The sequence below is a fragment of the Penaeus monodon genome, chromosome 20, assembly GCF_015228065.2.
Source record: "Penaeus monodon isolate SGIC_2016 chromosome 20, NSTDA_Pmon_1, whole genome shotgun sequence".
Lineage (NCBI taxonomy): Eukaryota > Metazoa > Arthropoda > Malacostraca > Decapoda > Penaeidae > Penaeus > Penaeus monodon.
The window spans coordinates 23,498,569-23,498,997 of record NC_051405.1 but is presented as its reverse complement, the minus strand read 5'-3'; positions in this window follow the sequence as shown (position 1 = coordinate 23,498,997).

The window sequence follows — 429 nt, the reverse complement described above, 5'->3', positions numbered from 1 at the left end:
TAAAAAGATAACAAAAACGTCCCCGCCCAACTTGAAAATTGACACAGCAAAACGTTGGTACGACACTTTCCAATTAGCACGATGATGTTGGTCGCCCATCCGAGTGTTAAAAAGTATATCAATCAGCAAGTGTTGTTTAAAGCTCCTGAAATTTAGCTTATGCTGAATTGGAATACCTGAAATGATAATAATAAAAAGGACGGTGAATATCCTGATGCTGGAACTGAGGTGACAGTCTTGATGGTAGAATATAATTATGTTAGGGTGTTTAAAAACGTTTCTTTACAAGGGGTGTTAGTGTGGACGCTGTTTATGGGACGGACGGCCAGTGCGCAAACATTCTCGGATTTTATTTGGTATGATAATTGTTTGTCTTTCGCGTTCTCTACAGAAAGGGGGGATGATTTCCAGCTTGTCATAAGTATTTGC